General features: G+C 41.6%; 1 pseudogene; it reads right to left on the reverse strand.

The window, feature by feature from the left end:
• Positions 1-12,085: 12,085 nt before the first annotated feature.
• On the reverse strand, positions 12,086-12,203 carry LOC126102284 (5S ribosomal RNA; annotated as a pseudogene).
• Between the last annotated feature and the right edge of the window lie 11,111 nt (positions 12,204-23,314).

The following is a 23,314-nucleotide window of genomic DNA, read 5'->3' on the forward strand; positions in this document are numbered from 1 at the left end:
CTGCTTCAAGCGTCGCTTAGCATTGATTACAAAAATGTGTGACTTATGATGAGCTGCCCGATCATTGTATCCCATTCTTTAGAACTCCGTACGCATAGTCGTTATGCTGGGTGGACTGTTGGTAGCACTTTAGAGCTCGCGAGTGATAACTTCCTGATTTCATGCAGTTTTCACAATGAACTTGTGCAGTAGATGAGGCCTCGTCTTGGTTTACCACGTCACAGTCACATCATAACAGTCGACTTGAATAGCTTTAGAAGGGTTGAAATGTCTCTGATGGATTTGTTACTCAGATAATATCCAATGAATAGTCCACATTCGAAGTCACTGAGCCGTCCTTACCGACCCATTTCCTGTTACTGCTTCTCCGTTGATCGTACAATGCTCCTTCGCTCTCTCCTTTTATACTGGCGGTTTCGTCTCGTATGACATCTAGCGGTCAGTTCCGCTTTACGTAGGGATGTCCGCAGACTGTAGATCAGATAGTATACAAAGTCGAAATACGCTGAAGCGCCAAAGATACTGGTACAGGCATGCGTATTCAAATACAGAGATATGTAAACAGCAGAATACGGCGCTACGGGCGGCAACGCTAATATAAGACAACAAGCGTCTGGCGCAGTTGGTAGAGCGCTAACTGAAGCTACAATGGCATATTATCAAAGTTTAAATGACTTTCAACGTTGCGTTGTAGTCGGCGCACGAGCGATGGGACACACCATCTCCGACGTAGTGATGAAGTGAGTATTTTCCCGTGCACTAGTGTGCCAAGAATGGAATCACGTAAAACATCAAATCTACGACCTCGCTATGGCCGGAAAAAGATCCTGCAAGACCGGGACCAACGACGACTGAAGCGAATCGTTCAACGTGACAGAAGTGCACCCCTTCCGCATATTGCTGCAGATTTCAGTGCTGGGCCATCAACAAGTGTCAGCGTGTGAACAATTCAACGAGATATCATCGATATGGGCTGTAAAAGCCGAAGGCCCACTCGTGTACCCTTCATGACTGCATAACACAAAGCTTTACGCTTCGGCTTAGCCCCTCAACACCGACATTGGACTGTGATGACTGGAAACATGTTGCCTGGTCGGACGAGTCTCATTTCAGAGCGTATTGACCGGATGGACATGTATGGGTACAGAGACAACCTCATGAATCCATGGACCCTGCATGTCAGCAGGAGACTGTTCAAGCTGGCGGAGGTTCTGTAATGATGTAGGACGTGTGCAGTTGGAGTGATATGGGGCCCCTGATACGTCTAGATATGACTCTGACAGTTGACACATACGTAAGCATCCTGTCTGATCTCCTGAATCCATTCATGTCCATTGTGCATTCTAGCAAATATTCAAACGTGTGTGAATTCCTAAGGGACCAAACTGCTGAGGTCATCGGTCTCTAGACTTACACACTACTTTAAATTAACTTATGCTAAGAACGACTCACACACCCACGCCCGAGGGAGGACTCGAACCTCCGGCGGGGGAAGCCGCGCAATCCCTGCCATGGCGCCTCGAACAGCGCAGCCACTCCGCGCGGCTGCATTCTGGCGGACTTCGGTAATTCCAGCAGGACAATGCGACACCCCACACATTCAGAATTGCTGCAGAGTGGCTCCAGAAACACTCTTCTGAGTTTAAACACTTCTGCTGGCCACCAAACTCCCCAGGCAAGAACACTACTGAGCATATCTGGGATGCCTTGCAACGTGCTGTTCAGAAGAGACTGCCGCACCCTCGTATTCTTACGGATTTATGGACAGCCCTGCAGGATTCATGGTGTCAGTTCCCTCCAGCACTACGTCAGACATTAGTCGAGTCAAAGTGTGTTGTAATAATAAAATAATATATATATACACTATAAGAATACTGCTGTGTATATGAATGGAAAGGAAACTTAATTTAAAGTACATTACAATTGCATCATTAGAAATGTTGAGCTTGTACGATTTTTGGCAAATCGGACTACCTCTCTTATATTTCAATTATAGATGCAGGCAGTGGGCTTCAGGTACACCAATGCATGTCAAAAATAAGAAAATCCTCCTTGCTTAGTTCCACTGCACTTCAATGAAAAGTACTTAATACTAATATCAAATCTTCTCTTATTTCGCAACATGTATGATACAAAACACTCGTAGCCCGTCATACTCCGAGCCGTACTTCTTAAGAGAAACTTTGAAACCTTCTCGTCTCCTCTATATCTCTTTTGTTGTTACGCAATAACCGTCTCCTCTATATCTCTTTTGTTACGCAACCTTCCCTTTTACAATAACCTATGAAACCTTTCCTTAGGATTTCTATCTCTTGCTTAATAATAACAAATGAAATCTTCCCTTTGAAATTTATTCTCTTTCTCAATCTTCGCATACAAATTTAATTGCTGCTTATTAAAAGTGATTTTCTGATTATTTCGATGAAACATAAAATGTGTCGTCGTCGTGGCTCTCAGTCGTTACCTGCAATAACCCAAAAGTGTTCCTTACCTTTTTTACTGTTACCGGATTGCCATCTGACTGCTACATCGAACTGCGACATGAATATACTTACTCTGTTTTACTATACTCTATTAGCTGCTGGTGGGCTGTCATAATAAGTGGCTGTGTTTATTACCAAAGTTGGCTTAATTCTTTAATACGAAAGCTGACGTTATTCTTTAATTAATTTGACTGAAGTTACGTAATTCATAGTTAAACTTTTTCTTGACAACAATACAATTTTGCGAAGTTTTACGTTGATGGTTTTTGAGATGGATTATAATCAGTAATGCAATAATGCTGGCAACAATTAATTATATTCTGAATGAAATGATTTTACAAACGTTCAAATGGGACTTACTTTTTACAATAATCTTGCAACTAGCAATGCGCAAACATACCTTCAGTAGTCTTGAGTTTCTCAAAAAATTAATTCAACAATATTAGTTTCTCTTATGATAATAGTTAGCTGATGTCTCTGTACATCCGTTTATAATCTCTTGTAAATCATAGCTGGTGGTTGGCAGGCACACCGCTCCTCTCAACATCTCGCTTCAGACCTGCTACCGACTCGCTTCACATCTCGCTTACTACTGACTTCCTACGAACGCTGGAGTGCGTTCTCTCCTGCCAACAATGCTTTCAGGTGCAGACAATCCCTGCTACCATTATAAAATGTATCAATGCGTGGTCTTTCCCGCTCTTTTCTTAAAATGTATCCACACGCGGTCTCTTCCGCCCTTTTTTAAAATTATATCAATGTGCGGTCTCTCTTGCCAACGATACTTTGGTGCAGACATTCCCTGCTACTACAATTATTTCCAACATGACAAATATTAATTATTCCTACTTAATGCTATTAATAAAATATAAACATCTTTCATAAAGTGTGGTTTGACAATAGACAATAGAAATATACACGTCTTGCAACTTCTACATACAAGAGAGTCAGAACCAAAATTATGTACAAGGAAAAATGAATGATGTTTTTTTTTTCTTCATTTGTCTGTTCTTTACCGCCCATTCATAATTAACGTCTTTGCCAACGCTTATGGTCGACCGGTGTTTCACTTTTTGTTTTTAATAAATTTTAACTTTACGATATCCTGGTCTTCTGCGTACTCGCGGGGGCGCTACACGATATTAGGCAGGTGTCCCAGTTTCTTTGGCTCTTCAGTGTATATAATCACTGTCGTCGGTATTTCGTTTAACACTACAACTGTGGTCACAGACCTGGAGAGTATGACTATACGATCGTGTAAACGACAGACTGTTTCAATCGTTTCCGCCTACGTTCAGGAAGTTCGTCTTTTTGTTTTATCGTGTTTTTCTCCTTACTGATGGGTTCTTTTCTTTTCGTCTTCCTTATTGATTTCCTGTTGTTCGCCAGTTCTGCCTGTGGACTCACGAACTGTGCTGGATTTGTTGTCGACAGCAGGGACGTTCAGCCTGTGAATGTGCGACTTTTATGTCGGTAGATTGTTACCGGTGAGGTTGGAAGCCCGTCCAGGGGAGCACGCCCTCATGTAAACAACTGAAAAGCAACCTGTGTTAAATGTAGCTTGCAATTTCTGCAGTTTCTTTTCATTAACATAGAGGCTAAGTTTTCTCTAAAGGTTAACTATGAAGATTGGACATTTATGTATATAATAATACATACACTTCTTATTCAAAAGTTTTTTTTTTTACTTGAAGAGGATGGGGTATCATGGCACCCCTCTCCCCAAGACGTCCATCCCTTTCTTCCCTCGGATAAGCATTTTTTTTTTTTTTTGTCATCCGTCTACTGACTGGTTTGATGCGGTCCGCCACGAATTCCTTTCCTGTGCTAACCTCTTCATCTCGGAGTAGCACTTGCAACCTACGTCCTCAATTATTTGCTTGACGTATTCCAATCTCTGTCCTCCTCTACAGTTTTTGCCCTCCACAGCTCCCTCTAGTACCATGGAAGTCATTCCCTCATGTCTTAGCAGATGACCTATCATCCTGTCCCTTCTCCTTATCAGTGTTTTCCACATATTCCTTTCCTCTCCGATTCTGCGTAGAACCTCCTCATTCCTTACCTTATCAGTCCACCTATTTTCAACATTCGCCTATAGCACCACATCTCAAATGCTTCGATTCTCTTCTGTTCCGGTTTTCCCGCAGTCCATGTTTCACTACCATACAATGCTGTACTCCAGACGTACATCCTCAGAAATTTCTTCCTCAAATTAAGGCCAGTATTTGATATTAGTAGACTTCTCTTGGCCAGAAATGCCTTTTTTGCCATAGCGAGTCTGCTTTTGATGTCCTCCTTGCTCCGTCCGTCATTCGTTATTTTACTGCCTAGGTAGCAGAATTGCTTAACTTCATTGACTTCGTGACCATCAATCCTGATGTTAAGTTTCTCGCTGTTCTCATTTCTACTACTTCTCATTACCTTCGTCTTTCTCCGATTTACTCTCAAACCATACTGTGTACTCATTAGACTGTTCATTCCGTTCAGCAGATCATTTAATTCTTCTTCACTTTTACTCAGGATAGCAATGTCATCAGCGAATCGTATCATTGATATCCTTTCACCTTGTATTTTAATTCCACTCCTGAACCTTTCTTTTATTTCCATCATTGCTTCCTCGATGTACAGATTGAAGAATAGGGGCGAAAGGCTACAGTATTGTCTTACACCCTTCTTAATACGAGCACTTCGTACTTGATCGTCCACTCTTATTATTCCCTCTTGGTTGTTGTACATACTGTATATGACCCGTCTCTTCCTATAGCTTATCCCTACTTTTTTCAGAATCTCGAACAGCTTGCACCATTTTATATTGTCGAACGCTTTTTCCAGGTCGACAAATCCTATGAAAGTGTCTTGATTTTTCTTTAGCCTTGCTTCCATTATTAGCCGTAACGTCAGAATTGCCTCTCTCGTCCCTTTACTTTTCCTAAAGCCAAACTGATCGTCACCTAGCGCATTCTCAATTTTCTTTTCCATTCTTCTGTATATTATTCTTGTAAGCAGCTTCGATGCATGAGCTGTTAAGCTGTTTGTGCGATAATTCTCGCACTTGTCAGCTCTTGCCGTCTTCGGAATTGTGTGGATGATGCTTTTCCGAAAGTCAGATGGTACATCGCCAGACTCATATATTTTACACACCAACGTGAATATTCATTTTGTTGCCACTTCCCCCAATGATTTTAGAAATTCTGATGGAATGTTATCTATGCCTTCTGCCTTATTTGACCGCAAGTCCTCCAAAGCTCTTTTAAATTCCGGTTCTAATACTGGATCCCCTATCTCTTCTAAATCGACTCCTGTTTCTTCTTCTATCACATCAGACAAATCTTCACCTTCATAGAGGCTTTCAATGTATTCTTTCCACCTATCTGCTCTCTCCTCTGCATTTAACAGTGGAATGCCCGTTGCACTCTTAATGTTACCACCGTTGCTTTTAATGTCACCAAAGGTTGTTTTGACTTTCCTGTATGCTGAGTCTGTCCTTCCGACAATCATATCTTTTTCGATGTCTTCACATTTTTCCTGCAGCCATTTCGGCTTAGCTTCCCTGCACTTCCTATTTATTTCATTCCTCAGCGACTTGTATTTCTGTATTCCTGATTTTCCCGGAACATGTTTGTACTTCCTCCTTTCATCAATCAACTGAAGTATTTCTTCTGTTACCCATGGTTTCTTCGCAGCTACCTTCTTTGTACCTATGTTTTCCTTCCCAACTTCTGTGATGGCCCTTTTTAGAGATGTCCATTCCTCTTCAACTGTACTGCCTACTGCGCTATTCCTTATTGCTGTATCTATAGCGTTAGAGAACTTCAAACGTATCTCGTCATTCCTTAGTACTTCCGTATCCCACTTCTTTGCGTATTGATTCTTCCTGACTAATGTCTTGAACTTCAGCCTACTCTTCATCACTACTATATTGTGATCTGAGTCTATATCTGCTCCTGGATACGCCTTACAATCCAGTATCTGATTTCGGAATCTCTGTCTGACCATGATGTAATCTAATTGAAATCTTCCCGTATCTCCCGGCCTTTTCCAAGTATACCTCCTCCTCTTGTGATTCTTGAACAGGGTATTCGCTATTACTAGCTGAAACTTGTTACAGAACTCAATTAGTCTTTCTCCTCTTTCATTCCTTGTCCCAAGCCCATATTCTCCTGTAACCTTTTCTTCTACTCCTTCCCCTACAACTGCATTCCAGTCGCCCATGACTATTAGATTTTCTTCCCCCTTTACATACTGCATTACCCTTTCAATATCCTCATACACTTTCTTTATCTGTTCATCTTCAGCTTGCGACGCTTGCGACGTCGGCATGTATACCTGAACTATCGTTGTCGGTGTTGGTCTGCTGTCGATTCTGATTAGAACAACCCGGTCACTGAACTGTTCACAGTAACACACCCTCTGCCCTACCTTCCTATTCATAACGAATCCTACACCTGTTATACCATTTTCTGCTGCTGTTGATATTACCCGATACTCATCTGACCAGAAATCCTTGTCTTCCTTCCACTTCACTGACCCCTACTATATCTAGATTGAGCCTTTGCATTTCCCTTTTCAGATTTTCTATTTTCCCTACCACGTTCAAGCTTCTGACATTCCACGCCCCGACTCGTAGAACGTTATTCTTTCGTTGATTATTCAGTCTTTTTCTCATGGTAACCCGGAGATCCGAATGGGGGACTATTCCGGAATCTTTTGCCAATGGAGAGATCATCATGACACTTCTTCAAATACAGGCCACATGTCCTGTGGATACACGTTATGTGTCTTTAATGCAGTGGTTTCCATTGTCTTCTGCATCCTCATGTCGTTGATCATTGCTGATTCTTCCGCCTTTAGGGGCAATTTCTCACCCGTAGGACAAGAGAGTGCCCTGAACCTCTATCCGCTCCTCCGCCCTCTTTGACAAGACCGTTAGCAGAATGAGGCTGACTTCTTATGCCGGAAGTCTTCGGCCGCCAATGCTGATTATTTATCGAAATTTAGGCAGTGGCGGGGATCGAACCCGGGACCGAAGACGTTTTTGATTATGAATCAAAGACGCTACCCCTAGACCACGGGTACCATCTATCAAGCCAGAAATGATTTAACTGGTATCGTTTAATTTAAGTTTGACTTCTATCTCTCCGTGTAATCTCAAGGAAGTGTTGGACAGAAGCAGTTCGCCACATGCGTGATGCGAGCCGACGGAACCAATGTAAACAGGTTCACCACAGCGCGGAGGGGATTCGAACGGCGATCCTGAGGAAACGAGAACACGTGTGTGTCTGCAGCAAGCCGCGCGGCGATCCACTGCCAACCGTTGCCTCACCCTGCCTGAGGGAACCGTTGTGAATCAACGCGGAGGAGAATATGAATTTGAAATGCTAATGCTGTTTGTGACAGCCAGCCTGTTTACGCTGGATTGCAGCGGCGTTTGGTATCCGACATGAGTCGCATCCATTTTCTGACGAAGTTGAAAGGCGTAACATGACGTCTTCGCGAACATGCACACTGTTGCCTGGGACGGATGTCTGCAGTAACAAATACTTTGTGATTAAAAATTAAAAGACAGTGTCAATGTTGTGATATTAATCTGTTTGCATCACATGCAGTTGATAATAGTATTTATTATTGTTTTAAACCACTGTTGTTACCCATACGGACCAGAATATACTGCTCTGAATGCAGCGTCTTAAAGAGGTTAGATGACCTAAGGGCTAAACTTGGCGACATGCCCTTCTTCCTAGTGTTTCCTGCAATTATGCGGACTCCATGTTTCCGCTGTACCGGCAGCTACCTCATGTCTGAGCGACCCTGCGTTGTTTTCAGTAAAAATAGTCACTGTAGTATTACCGACAGCTGCCACAAAGTGGCATGCTGTGCTAGCATACTCCATCCATTGGAATTTTCATTTCATTGCTGACTGCTGTTTGTGAGTAACGTACGACATAAATAATATTCGATAGAAAATCAGCGAATGTACCAATAATGTTCTTCAAATACACTATGTAATCCTTATTACATTGAGAAGGTTAGCACGTTATCATGATTGTCATGAATTAACATACTTTTGTTAAATGGTCAATATTCAGGAGTATGATAGGAGCGCTCATTGGAAGCAAAATGACTTCATGTGGACATATGTCCCGTTCCGAATGGTCTCCGAAATAGAACGCTTTTAATGTACATTCCTTTCTTGGGTAGTGGCGCACATGTATGTGTCTTACCTACCCAACCTCTTTGACGTTTTATTGTAGCCCAATGTACCATGTTACTTTCAACCTCTTTGCATGAGATGTCTTTCTGCCACTAAACTAACCCGTTGAAGGTACAGTTGTCCATGGTGTGTTCTGAGTGAAGATGAGCGAGGAATTCAGAGTCAATCAAAGAGAAGCAACGGTCAATTGCATTTGTACACTATCTGGCTAAAATACCATACATCTGCACTAATGAAGAATATGCCGATGTTGTGTATGTTTACTGCTTCTGCTATGGTAGTGTTCCTGCAGCTGTCGAAGAATGCCGTCGGTGCTTTCCGATACGTTGAATTCCTGATCGTAGAACGTTTACCTGAGTTTTCAGCACACTGCATGAAACAGGTAATCTTTCAAATTCCCATTTTTCTTCTGAACGTGTAGATCAACAACTTAAGCAGGAACAGCATCTACATCTACATCTACACGGATACTCTGCAAATCACATTTAAGTGCCTGGCAGAGGGTCCATCGAACCACCTTCACAATTCTCTATTATTCCAATCTCTATAGCGTGCGGAAAGAACGAACACCTATATCTTTCCATACGAGCTCTGATTCCCCTTATTTTATCGTAGTGATCGTTTCTCTGTATGTAGGTCGGTGTCAACAAAATATTTTCGCATTCGGAGGAGAAATTTGGTGCTTGGTATTTCGTGAGAAGATTCCTTCGCAACGAAAACGCCTTTCTTTTAATGATGTCCATCCCAAATCGTGTATCATTTTTGTGACACTCTCTCCCATATTTCGCGATAATACAAAACGTGCTGCCCTTCTTTGAACTTTTTCGATGTACTCTTTCGGTCCTATCTGGTAAGGATCCCATACCGAGCAGCAGCAGTATTCTAAAAGAGGACGGACAAGCGTAGTGTAGGCAGTCTCCTTAGTAGGTCTGTTACAATTTCTAAGTGTCCTGCCAATAAAACGCAGTCTTTGGTTAGCCTTTCCCACAACATTTCTATGTGTTCCTTCCAACTTAAGTTGCTCATAAGTGTAATATCTAGGTATTTAGTTGAATTTACGGCTTTTAGATTAGACTGATTTATCGTGTAACCGAAGTTTAACGAGTTCCTTTTAGCACTCATGTGTATGACCTCACACTCTTCGTTATTTAGAGTCAACTGCCACTTTTCGCACAATTCAGATATCTTTTCTAAATCGTTTAGCAGTTTGTTTTGATCTTCTGATGACTTTATTGGTAGATAAACGACAGCGTCATCTGCAAACAACCAAAGACGGCTGCACAGATTGTCTCCGAAATCGTTTATACAGATGAAGAACAGCAAAGGGCCTATAACGTTACCTTGGGGAACGCCATAAATCGTCCGCCGCTCGTGGTCTCGCGGTAGCGTTCTCGCTTCCCGAGCACGGGGTCCCGGGTTCGATTCCCGGCGGGGTCAGGGATTTTCACCTGCCTCGAGATGACTGGGTGTTTGTGTTGTTCTCATCATTCCATCATCATCCAGGAAAGTGGCGAAATTGGACTGAGCAAAGATTGGGTAATTGTACGGGCGCTGATAACCACGCAGTTGAGTGCCCCACAAACCAAACATCATCATCATCATCGCCATAAATCACTTCTGTTTTACTCGATGACTTTCCGTCAATTACTACGAACTGCGACCTCTCTGACAGGAAATCACAAATCCAGTCACATAACTGAGACGATATTCGCTAAGCACGCAATTTCACTCCGAGCCGCTTGTGTGGTACACGACAAAAGCCTTCCGGAAATCCAGAAATACGGAATCGATCTGAAATCCCTTATCAGTGGCACTCAACACTTTATGTGAATAAAGAGCTAGTTGTGTTTCACAGGAACGATCTTTTCTAAACCCATGTTGACTGTGTGTCAATAGACCGTTTCCTTCGAGGTAATTCATTATGTTTGAACACAATATATGTTCCAAAATCCTGTTGCAGATCGACGTTAACGATATGGGCCTTTAATTTAGTGGATTACTCCTACTACCATCCTTGAATATTGGTGTGACCTGTGCAACTCATTGTTTAAATGATACAGTATACATCTACTAGATTCCGCACAAAACACCGTGGCCGGTAGATGAGTAGTCGGCAGAGCACACGTGGGAAGAGCGGTGGTAGTGGGGGTTACGAGCAGGCGCTCTGGTAGAAATGCTCTCTAGCACTGGAGGAGGAACGCCGCGCTAAATTGAAGCTCACATTTTTTGCGAATATTAAGTGTAACCCCTTCCCCCCCCCCCCACCCCCCCCCCCCCATACCCACACTCACATGGTGACCGTTCAAAAAGATTTATCACCTCTACTTTCGTTAGTATTTAAAAAGAATTCCACTGAAAATGCAGTGATTTATATTCGCTTGGCTTATTAACCATTTGTAACTCTCAGAGAAGCGTCATGAGTGGCGAAATTTGAGTAAAACCTACACATTTATTATGTTGCCATGTTAAAATTTGCTTCTTTTGCCAAAACACAATGGAGTTTACAAAATTTTCAATAACTTGTTGTGCTGGCACAATTGCGGGGGAATTCTGAAACAGTGGTTTATTAAGTTCTGGAACTGAGGAACGATAAGGTCAGTAGTTTATGAAAAAGCAATCCTCAGTACAAAGCAAGCGTGCGATATCTTAAATTATATTGCACCCAAACTCATAGCATTTCTCGATTCACCAGTTACGAATGTCCCTTAAAAATTAAATTATTTCATTAAAGAAGTGTGTAATTAGTGGAGTAACATGGTAGATAATTAAGTTTTGCATAATAAACATATGGAAAAATACTCTCCTGTGTGTGTACTATCATTTGCCAAAATTTCTTTTCGATATCCCAAATCGTATATGAAATATGAGGACTGTTGTGGATATTTCACTCTGGTTTTATCGTTGGCGTAGATCAGAAATGAGTATGGTGCCTTAGATCAATTTCCTCAAGTTTGGTGACAGATTAAGACCTCCACCCAAGTCTAAAGAAAAATTCGCTATGTTAGCTAGATTTCATATGCAGCAACATATTGTGTAACGTGCACGAAACGCAAGATCATAGCGATCCCTCTATTTCATAGTAAACTTTTTCGAATTTCGCACAGTGTCTTACTTCCACGTAAATATCACAACAACTATGACCATTAACGAAATGATGGTCACATTATCATGAAACTCCTCTCTCTCCTCCCGAAACAGGTCACGAAGGCCCAACGGTACCGATCGGCCGCCGTGTCATCCTCAGCCTGCAGGCGTCATTGGATGCAGATATGGAGGGGCGTGTGGTCAGCACACCGCTCTCCCGGCCATTGTCAGTTTTCGTAACCAGAGCCGCTACTTCTCAATCAAGCAGCTCCTCAGTTTGCCTCACAGGGGCTGAGTGCACACCGCTTGCCAACAGCGCTCGGCAGACCGGCTGGTCACCCATCCAAGTGCTAGCCCTGCCCGACAGCGCTTAACTTCGGTGATCTGACGGGAACCGGTGTTACCACTGCGACAAGGCCGTTGGCACATTATCATGAGCCTGACGTATAAATCTATAAGTAACACAAAAATGATTTTTTTTACTGAAGGGTTTCCATAAATCGTTTGAGAAAGAATGTAGGGCGTGGCCTCGATTCTGTCGTTGCCGACCGGCCGAAAGGTGGAAGACAATGTCGCCCTCCGCTTCTGAACAAACGAATGAACTCGTCCAGCGCTTTGCACGGAAATTGGTTATTTTGTATCGGCCACCGTATGCTGGATGGACTCTAGCGCCACACGGCAACTTTCTGCACGTATCAGTGTCCCATGAACACATGTATGACGAAAGTCCACTTGGAAAACTTGTATACATTTTACATACAGCATACCCACAATCTTCATGCTACACGAAATTTGTCACTGGTCAAACGACCGATGAAGTCACGTTTACACGGTATGGAATCACTAACACAGGTAATATTCATAGATGCTCACAGGAAAATCCACATGCTATAGTAGAACCCAATTTCATAGTTAGTTTTTCGATCAGTGTATGGTGTGGCATTATCGGTAACATGATGGGTCCATTCATTTTATAAGAGTGTATGATGGGACAGAGTTACAGGCATTTTGTGGAAAATTCGTTTGTTGAACACCTTGAGGACGTTCCTTTGGCTGTGCGGACTGCAGTATACTTCCAGCATGACGGAGTCCCTTCCACATCTTACCAGACATGTGAGGGAACGTCTCAACAACACTTACCCTAACCCGTGAATTGGTTGTGGTGGCACAGTTATAACTGAAGATCAAGATCGCCAGATACTGCGCCACTGGATTTTTTGTTTGTGGGGCTGGATGCAGTCTGATATGTATAAACAAAATGTGACTAACGCAAGATGAGCTGCTTGGTCCCATCATGTTCTCCCGACAAGGCACAAATGCACTGAACTTCACTGTTGGCTATTCGAAGATTTACTGTGAACTGTACAACAGATGTTATACGTCGTGTATACTAATGCTTAGAGGTGAATGTGTTAAAAGTACATTTTTTAATTGATACTTTGGGGAATGTATGTGATTCTTCCCGTGGTCTAGGGGTTAGCGTCTTTCAGTCCTGCATTCGGAACCTCACTGCTTCAATTTTGATTAATAATCAGCATTGGCGGCCGACGGCTTGCGACATAAGAAGTCACCCTCATTCTGCCAACGGCCTTGTCAAAGGGGACGAAGGAGCGGACAGAAATTCAGTGCACTCTCTTGTCCTTGGGGTGGGAAACTGCCACTAATGGTGGAAGAATCAGCGATGATCAACGGCATGAGGATGCAGCAGGCAATGGAAACTACTGCATTAAAGACACATAACGTGTATCCACAGGACATGTGGCCTGTAACTGACAAAGTGTCATGATCATCTCTCTATTGGGAAAAGATTCCGGAACAGTCCCCCATTCGGATCCCTGGGAGGGGACTGCTAAGGGAGAGGTGACCATCAGAAAAAGCATGAATAACCAACGAAAGGATAACGCTCTACGTGTCGCGGCGTCGAATGTCAGAAGCTTGAACGTGGTAGGGAAGATAAAAAATCTGAAAATGCAAGTACAAAGGCTCAATCTAGATGTAGTGGGGGTCAGTGAGGTGAAATGGAAAGAAGACAAGGATTTCTGGTCAGATCAGTATAGAGTAATATCAACAGCAGCAGAAAATGGTATAACGGGAGTAGGAATCGGTGAGTGTGTGTTACTGTCAGCAGTTCAGTGAGAGACTTCTTATCCGAATCGACAACAAAGCGACAGCGACAACGATAGTTCATGTATACATACCGACATCGCAAGCTGAAGGGGAAGAGGTAGAGAAAGTATAATCAGATACTGGATTGTAAGGCGTACCCAGGAGCAGACATAGACTCAGATCACAATATAGTAGTGATGAAGAGTAGGCTGAAGTTTAAGACATTAGTCAGGAAGAATCAATACGCAAGGAAGTGGGATACAGAAGTATTAAGGAGTGACGAGATACGCTTGAAGTTCTGTAAGGCTACAGATAATACAATAAGAAATAGCTCAGTAGGCCGTACAGTTGAAGAGAAATGGGCATTTCTACAAAGGGCCATCACAGAAGTTGGAAAGAAAAACAAAGGTGCAAACAGGGTAACTGCGAAGAAATCGTGGGTACAGAAGAAATACTTCAGTTAACAGATGAAATAAGGAAGTACAGAAATGTTGAGGGAAATTCAGGAATACAGAAATACAAGTCACTAAGGAATGAAATAAATAGGAAGTGCAGGGAAGCTAAGGCGGATTGGCTGCATGAAAAATCCGAAGAAATAGAAAAAGAAATGATTGTCGGAAGGAGAGACTCAGCGTATAGGAAAGTCAAAGCAACCTTCGGTAAAAGCAAAAGGAAGCGTGGTAACCTTAAGAAGGCAACGGAAATTCCACTGTTAAATGCAGAGGAGCGAGCCGATAGGTGGAATGAGTACACTGAAGGCCTCTATGAGGGGAAGATTTGTCTGATGTGATAGAAGAAGAAACAGGAGTCGATTTAGAAGAGATCCAGTACTGGAATCAGAATTTCAGAGAGCTTTGAAGGATTTTAGATCAAACAAGGCGGAAGGAATAGATAAAATTCCATCATCAGAACTTCTAAAACCATTGGGGTAAGTGGCAACGAAACGACTTTTCACGTTGGTGCGTAGAATGTATGAGACTGGCAACATACCATCTCATCGTCATCATCGAATCGGCGATCTGGGACCCTGTAGAGCATGCGCCGACCTCACAATGCTCCTCCATAGATGGCGATCTTGTGCACTTTGGATCCAGTTGTCACGGACTCCTAGCTGGCAAAGGTTTTTCCGTAGCTCATCCTCCCAACGCTTCCTGGGTCTTCCGGTTGGACGGGTATCGACAGGTCTTCCCGTAAGTACGGCTTTTGCCCGAGAGGTGTCTGGTCTCCTAGCAATGTGGCCTGCCAAGCTTATTCTCCGCGCTTTCAGTTCTTGAACGATGTTCGGTTTCCTCATCAGCTCACACAATTCTTGGTTTTTTCTACGTCTCCACGAGCTCCCTTCCTGGACTGTTTCAAAGATCCTTCTCATAATTTTTCTTTCACAAACCATCTCACTTTCGAAAAATATCATCCACACAATTCCGAAAACTGCAAGAGCTGACAAGTGCGAGAATTATCGCACAATCAGCGTAACAGCTCATGCATCAAAGTTGCTTACAAGAATAATATACAGAAGAATGGAAAAGAAAAGTGAGGATTGTTGGGTGGCGATCAGTTTGGCTTTAGGAAAGGTAAAGGTACCGGACAGGCAATTCTGACGTTGCGGTTGATAATGGAAGCCAGACTAAAGGAAAATCAAGACACGTTCATAGGATTTGTCGACCTGGAAAAAGCGTTCGACAATGTAGGATGGCGCAAGACGTTCGAAATTCTGAGAAAAACAAGGGTAAACTATAAGGGAGAGACGGAAAATATGCAACATGTACAGGATCCAAGAAGGAATAATAAGAGTGGACGACCAAGAACGAAGTGCTCGGATTAAAAAGGGGGTGAGACAGGGATGTAGTCTTCCATCCCTACTGTTCAATCTGTATATCGTAGAAGCAATGATGGAAATAAAAGAAAAGTTCAGGAGTGTGATTGAAGTTCAAGGCGAAAGGATATCAATGATACGATTCGTTGATGACAGTGCTATCCTCAGTGAAACTGAATAAGAATTACATGATCTGATGAATGGAGTGAACAGTCTGTTGTTGTTGTGGTCTTCAGTCCTGAGACTGGCTTGATGCAGCTCTCCATGCTACTCTATCCTGTGCAAGCTTCTTCATCTCCCAGCACCTACTGCAACCTACATCCTTCTGAATCTGCTTAGTGTATTCATCCCTTGTTCTCCCTCTACGATTTTTACTCTCCACGCTGCCCTCCAATACTAAATTGGTGATCCCTTGATGCCTCAGAACATGTCCTACCAACCGATCCCTTCTTTTGATCAAGTTGTGCCACAAACTTCTCTTCTCCCCAATCCTATTCAATAATTCCTCATTAGTTATGTGATCTACCCATCTAATCTTCAGCATTCTTCTGTAGCACCACATTTCGAAAGCTTCTATTCTCTTCTTGTCCAAACTATGGACTATGGACTATGGACTGAGAGTAAATCGAAGAAAGACGAAAGTAATGAGAAGTAACAGAAATGAGAACAGCGAGAAACTTAACATTAGGATTGACGGTCACGAAGCAGATGACGTTAAGGAATTCTGCTACCGAGGCATCAAAATAACCAATGACGGACGGAGCAAGGAGGACATCAAAAGCAGACTAGCACTGGCAGAAAGGGCATTCCTGGCCAAGGAAAGTCTACTAGTATCAAACATAAACCTTAATTTGAGGAAGAAATTTATCAGAATTTGGAGCCTAGCATTGCACGGTAGTGAAATATTTACTGTGGGAAAACCGGGACAGAAGAGAATCGAAGCATTCGAAATGTGGTGCTACAGACGAACGTTGAAAATTAGGTGGACTCATAAGGCAAGGAATGAGGAGGTTCTGCGCAGAATCGGAGAGGAAAGGAATATGTGGAAAGCACTGACAAAACGAAGGGATAGGATGATGGGACATCTGTTAAGACATCAGGGAATGATTTGCACGGTACTAGAGGGAGCTATAGAGGGCAAAAATTGTAGAGGAAGACAGAGATTGGAATACATCTAGCAAATAATGGAGGACGTTAAGTTGCAAGTGCTACTGTGGGATGAAGAGGTTGGTACAGGAGAGGAATTCGTGGCGGCCGCATCAGACCAGTTAGAAGACTGATGGCTCAAAAAAACGAAAACCAGGTTATATTATTTATTAACTGTTTTATATGTGCAGATGTTGCGACGTTAGTTAACGCTTTCCTGCTGCTGAGTTGCTGTCTAAACAGCAGCCCATATGGGCAAATCAATTGCGACTTTACCTGGCGTTGCTTGCACTTTACCGTATTTTACAGACAATAAGACGCATTTTCTTCTTCGAAAAATTACTTCCAAAATTCAGGTGCGTCTTATACTCGACATTAATATAAAAATGTCCAGTGTTTGATTTAAAATTCCGGACAGTCTTAAAAACCGTCATATATCCGACGCCGTGGGAAACCTATCTCTATCTGCCAACAAGGGATTCAACTGGCATCGGCAGTGCACCGATGCGAAGAACATGGGGATTCACAAGTTTGCTGACACTGTCTCCCTCCCGACCCACCATCACAAACCCAAAACACTGTCTAGCCTATGACGCGTCATTGCAGTCTACGGTGCCAGTTAACTTGAATTGAAAGTGATTTGTGTTATAGGCAACGGTAGAGTATCTCTGTTAGTAGCTAGTTTGGTAATGAAAAAAAAGAGGTATTCATATGATGCGGGCTACAAATTGAAAGTAATAGCGTAGACGACAACGATGACGATGAAGTGGAAGATGAAGAAGAAGAAAATTCATATGACGATTTTCAGAGATTTTAAAGGTCAGTTCAGTTTTATAAACTAAGTATTTTTTTAGTCTGGCTTTGCAATCTAATAATAAAAATGGTAAAAATGTTATTTTTTTAAAAGTTGCTTAAAACTGAAGGTGCGTCTAATAGTCTGTAGCTTTTATAGTCCGTAAAATACGGTAGGTATTGGGCTATGCACAACTCTGTTTAAAAGGAATTGCTCAGTGTAGCCATAGGGTCGAGCCACACTTGTCTTCTTGCATACCCAGCAGCTATCTCGCTGCGTATATTAACCTGCAGCCGTCACCCTGCAGTCAGATAGTCTATGCATTGGCTAGAGCCGCGAATTAATAAACAAACAAAAATATAAAGTAAAAGACAAATGAATAATTTAATAAACAAGGTTCCGTAATACCTGTAATTGATGTACGTGACAGAGAATTATGTTGATTGACGTTTATTCATGGAAGTGTATCTCGACTAAACGGATAGTGGTCTTACGGTATGCAATTAAAATATAGACAGAAAATAGCCTTATCAAACGCAGCGAAGTTGCCTGAGAGCATTACGAGAATGGTAGCAGAATCCCAAAGCGAAGTAGCCATCCAAGATGCGCGAAAACTAAGCTCATTTCCTCATCACAATACACGAAATATTCACTAGCTCAAAATAGTTCAATATGACGATTTTCAAATTAACAAGCACGAGATAATGTGTAGAAACTTTTAGTCGGCCTATACTCAATTTCGCAATGCAGTCGGAAAAAGCCAGAGTGTCTTAACGGCCGTTCACCACTCTGAATCAATCACGTATCTGACCAAATAGCTCACGTTATTTCAAGCAGGTCTGCGTTCTTCAAGAACACGATATAAAGTGTCTCAAAAGTTAAAGTATTGTAGTGGCCATTCACCGCCCAGAATCTATCACCCACTCGACCGACAAACACTCTATATCACCGGCAGGTCTGCCGTTCCAAGAACAGACGTAAAAGTCTACAGAATCGTTCTCTTGAGCTCTTCACTCGAAGTGTCCGTCTCCAATTGACTTCAGTGGTGTTCAGCCGCTGCTTGCTTTTCCATTTATTGAAGGCCATCCCTACCAAAATACGTTGTTCTTAATTTCTACAGGCACTATTTGGCTCGACCACTTCCTCCATTAAACTAACACATTATAACAATATTTAAGTCGATAAATGTTATAAACATTTGGTCACACTTAGACCATTGACAATAATTCCAAATAAAGGTCTGTTCGTATATAAACAAGCTAGCATTCTTGCGCAAGTGCACTCACGTTAAATGACAACAGATTGTGGCTAAATATTGTTTAAACAATTATTTGTAACTGCTTCATAAAAGTTTCTTTTGGCACTCTTTGTAATGGTGGTGTCAGCTAACACATTAAACGAACTACATTTAAATGAGCACAGCTTTTTAATAGCAGTTGTAATTCAAATGTAAATGAAGTTACTGACAAAATAGTATAGTATTCCTCAAATAACTACACATGTATGACAAGATGTGAGGTATTCACGTTGTATTCATTTGGTGTGTTATTTGGAGAGTATGATGTTCTGAGATATATTTTCATAATGAAAGGATATAAAAAGCGTAATAAATCAAAAACTAAAATAGATACAGATACTTAATTGTCAGGCGTGATAGCTGTAGTGGAATGCTATCATCTGAGATATCTTTTGTTGAAATCGTATGAAGTGTTTAAAAGATGTTAATTCAGAGGTTCATTGTGAAAATGTATAGTCACTGTAAAATATTAACTTCCGTAGTATTTAAGCTATTAAAATATTATCGTTTCATTGTATGTGCGTCATTTATATAAGCTTTCAGGTGCGCTCAGCTTTTTCTTTAAGATTTGACTGTGAATTATTATAAATTTTCTGAGAGTTGAACTTAGCCGTCTTTCAGATTGTCTCAACGTCTGCCATTGCTGGTGCGTGCCACATTCTGTTAAGCGAGCGACCATTGTCCAGCTCCCGTCTTCTGGTATTTTCCCCATTTCTAGCCACGTTGCTCGTCTTTGTACCTGGTTGGCCGATACCGGTCGTTTGCTTGGACCGAGTGCAGTGTGCCTTCGGCACTGGGAACGTATAGCTTCTCAAACAAATCTACCTAACCCCCTACCAATTCTAAGCTGCCGAATAACTCGCCTACATGAATAATACAGAAAATAAATAACGATGCGTATTAAATGTGTTCTGTCTCACAATAGTGCATACGTCTATATGAAGTATTTTTGCTTCATGTGATTGTTCCTGTCATGTTCCTGAATACTGGCCATTTCTCTTGGGGCACACTTTGTAACTTACTTTTAACAGGGTGCAATTGTTACGACAATTTTCAAGACGATTTCATTCGACTACCTTGTGCTGCGGAAATGTTCCGCAGATAATTTCAAGAAATACGTTTCAGCAGTTTCAACAAAAATTTTTATCTTATTGAATTTATCAAGAATATGGCAGGTCATGTTGTATTAAAATGTGGTCATGTTCAGCCTCTGCCTTCTCAGTCTTCGGAATGTAAATTACAAGGTTCGATTTCGTCAGAGGAATCTACCATTAGCTCTCCGGTTTATGAAGGGATTAAAATAGCTTACAAAAATTTTAATCTTCACAGGCGCGACTGAAGATAAAATACCTGCAGATGCAGATGCAGTGTGGATCTGGCTAGCGTTTCTCTTAGCGGCTCAGGCCTCTAACTATAATTGTGCCCATCTATGCTATGTCTGTGGGTCTAATACATCATTAACAAAGGGGAAATATCCTTTTTCTGATAGAAGAAGCGTGAAATAGTGTGGAATCTCCAGGAGTTGGCAAAGTGTCGATTTCTGTACACTGCAGCACAGCACCACATCAGGTCATAGAGTAACGAATTCAGCAATATGCTTGCCACGGCTAACTATTAAGTACCACAATGGGGAGTCAAGCATCGTTTTGGTTCATTTCTAGCCAATTAAGAGTTGGTTCTAACGGCCATCTTTTAAGGTTGTTACCCATATTCATCAATTCAAATGCTGTTTTTTTTTTACATTAAATTTAACAAACTTCCTGCCCATCCAATCAGTATTGTATTCAGTGGAACATGACACCTGAACAAATAAAAGTTCTGTCTTGTTGGCACTTGCACTCTAAGAAACTGCCGCATCAGACATGGCGTTTTAATTTATTACTTCTTTACTACTAACGCTATACGCAACGCATTTTGCAGACAGTATCCACATATACTACCGAATGTACTTATGTAATTGTATGATTGTACCACACATGGTTCAGGAGATAAAACGCCATAAACATTGAGATGCGTGAAAAACTATTTTTAGCTTAAAACTGAGCGCAGGTTCTCCAACTACTCGTCCATTGTTTGATAATCAGAGCACTCAGTTATCTTCTCTCGTTTAAATACTTAATGTCAAATATTTAACGCAGTAACTCATTTGCAAAACAGCCAGAAGTTTGAAGCTGTTTTATGGGAGTTCTATTCTTTCAAGAATCTGGGGTTTACTGGTACTCCCTAATGCGAGTTGCGGTTAATACTGAATACTGTGAATACTAGACAGAAACACGACGTGCGCTTCCTTAAGAGTTATACAGAAATGTGAGCACTGTTCTGATAGTTTTTTTTTATTTTTTTAGTTCTATACAGTAATTTAGAGTCATCGCTTTATTGAATTACACTTCTGTTTGTACTAACATTGATCTGTGATTTGTCATATTCCGTTTTCTTTATGGATCATTGTGTGAATTATATAAGTAATGGCACTTTTCATGAAAGAGCATCTCTTTTCCCCATATGGTGTCATGGAATGTGACGAAATAATAATAGTGACACAAAAAACAGATACGCTACTTATCGCAAAATGGGTAAACATGTTTCTTTTTTAGTCATACATCTTGTTTATTTGATTATAAAATTGAAGGCTCATTAGCGGCGAGTCGTGGACTTAGGACGAAAGCATGCGTTGTTATGACGAGATGATAACTATTACCCGGCCTTCGAAATCCGTCAAATAAACAGAAAGCGAGGCAGCGAGCGTTTAATGGCTGCTTGTTGATAATTTGTTACTTTGCTCGTATTACGGTGTAAAATAACTTTGTCAAAGTCTTTTTATACAATACATTTTATAAAATATTTCACAGTGAGCTGGGGTATTTTTATTATATATTTCATAAAAGTTACAGTGCTTTCGCAGCTTTTATAAAAGGTTCGTCAATTGTTTGACCGTGAAATACCGGCCTTAGAATTCACGGTGGGAATATTTCCTCTCAGTCTATCTCGAGCACTCTTAACAAATGTTATAAGAATTTCTTTTGGCACAGGAAGCAGGTTACGAAACGACTCAGAAGCAAGGCTTAGCAGCAACCGCCACTGCTTGTGAGCCAAGAAACTGAACTCTCTTCTAGTTGGACTACGCCTTCGTCATTTTGCTGCTGAATTTCGAAATAGGTTATGTAATTACATACTGTAGCATGAGTACTTGACAGATCGAAGCGAAGATGAGACACACTCGTATGCAAAATTTCAGCAGCTGTCAGACAACCTCATCACCCACGTCACCAAGTCGTTAGAGAGGAGCGGTGTTCACATTTCTGTTGGACCATCCTGATTTAGGTTTCTCACTGTTTACACAGGACAATTAAGGATAATACTGGACCCGTTCCTACCTTATCCTAGTGAAAATCGCAGTTGTCTCTGATACATCGATCCCTAATGTAACGTTTCTTTATTTATTGATTTGGATTTACGAGTACATTCAAGGCGTGTGAGTAATGGAGTCCGAATGTTCGCGGCGGATGAACGATCTTTGGTGTGGAAACTGTGTAACATGCCATTTTCAATAAAAGGTAAAACCAGCATTGACAAATCTAACTGCAGATGTATGTCCATTGCTGGTAAAGACTATTTTAATTAACTTACATGTATTATTTGTGTAAAGATTAACAAAAGTTATTGGAAATGTTGTAAATAATTTTATAAAATTAACAGTTATGCTTCTAATCACATCGAATATAAGCAGTAATGCAGAAAATATTAGATATACGAAAAAGTTCAAAATGGCTCTAAGCACTACGGGACTTAACATCTGAGGTGACCAGTCCCCTAGACTTAGAACTACTTAAACCTAACTAACCTAAGGACATCACACACATCCACGCCCGAGGCAGGATTCGAACCTGTGACTGTAGCAGCAGCGCGGTTCCGGGCTGAAGTGCCTAGAACCGTTCGGTCACAGCGGCCGGCTACGAAAGAGTAGATTCGTATAAGGTTATTGTATTACACATGAAATTATCGGCGCCCAGTGGTATCAGATAGTTCATAATGTGCATTAGGCTTGCTTATGTCATAACTGGCCCCTCTGAGTGTCATTTTCAGGCGATTTCACAGACTCATTTAGGCAAATATTGGAGTTTTTCCCAATATAGGTCTTAGAAAAAAAGATTAACAACTAAATTGCGATAATAAACACAACAAAGCTTACACGATTCACATATAGATAGCGCAAGACTTCTCTCCCTGGCCGCTGTGGCGGCAGGAAGGGCATCCGGCCACAAAGTTAAAAATAAACAATTGCCAAATCATTAACTGGAGCGAATTTCGTGGCGACGGAACAAACCTAGGAGGAAGAAGAAGATTTCATCACCGAGTAAGATCTGCTAAGAGTGGAAAAATT

This window comes from Schistocerca cancellata, chromosome 9 (assembly GCF_023864275.1).
Source record: "Schistocerca cancellata isolate TAMUIC-IGC-003103 chromosome 9, iqSchCanc2.1, whole genome shotgun sequence".
Lineage (NCBI taxonomy): Eukaryota > Metazoa > Arthropoda > Insecta > Orthoptera > Acrididae > Schistocerca > Schistocerca cancellata.